This window comes from Orbicella franksi, chromosome 9, assembly GCF_964199315.1.
Source record: "Orbicella franksi chromosome 9, jaOrbFran1.1, whole genome shotgun sequence".
Lineage (NCBI taxonomy): Eukaryota > Metazoa > Cnidaria > Anthozoa > Scleractinia > Merulinidae > Orbicella > Orbicella franksi.
The window spans coordinates 27,790,566-27,791,514 of record NC_138153.1 but is presented as its reverse complement, the minus strand read 5'-3'; positions in this window follow the sequence as shown (position 1 = coordinate 27,791,514).

Here is a 949-nt window from a genome sequence, read left to right as displayed (position 1 = left end):
TCTTTGTTGCCTTTGTCAAACAGCACAAGAAACGTTGCTTCACCTTTTCTGGGAATTCCTGATCACAGAGATCTTTCAGGCCGAAATGGTGTTCAACAATTTTTCGTCTCTGTTGATTTAATACCAGCGTCACAAGTTTTCACTTTATGCCAATGTTTAGGTCTTAAAGGTGAGAAAAGCGCCTTTTTATTCAACCATTGTTTACTACTTGGTAGATTTTATATTTACTGTTGTAACTACAAAATGTTTGGCCATCCTCAATAGAATACATTAATCAGGTTAAATGCAATCAGGGCGGAAAAAGGCCGTGATACAATACACCTTATTCCAAAATGGCCGCTATTTTAGTGTTCTTCTGTTTACTCAGTTGCAAATTAGCCCTTGTTGCCTCGTTTAAGGGAAAATATTCTTTTGAATTTTGAGTTTAAGAACGTGGCAACAAGGCTAATTTGCAAGAAAACAAAAGAATACTTAAATGGCGGCCACTTTGGAATAAGGTGTATTTAAAAACAGAAAAATAGGTTTCAATTATTACAGGAACACAAAACGCATTTCAACAGAAGTGGCACAAAATACTCCAGCCATTATAACTCCCTGATCTCTCCTTTGAACTTTTGCTTAAACAGGCAATTTTATTGAATGATATTTAGGTTCTTCTTTTCATTCTAAACAGCTTTAATTTAGTATTTCACGGTCCTATATTTTTCGTTCATATTAACTTTCGTCAGTTGTTAGAATAGTGTATTAGTAGCAATAGAAGTATCGTATATGCTGTCCCTATTAGTAATATCGTTGTTATTTAGAATCAACCTCCTGTTAAAAAGGTTGTTACATTGTTTGTATTGTAACCAATGCTGGTATTGTAATTTGTAACTTGTAAGTAGTGATAGTAATGCAGCCTTAGCTTTTGTGAAATTGTATATAAGGTGTAGTATCGCAATTAAAGAAA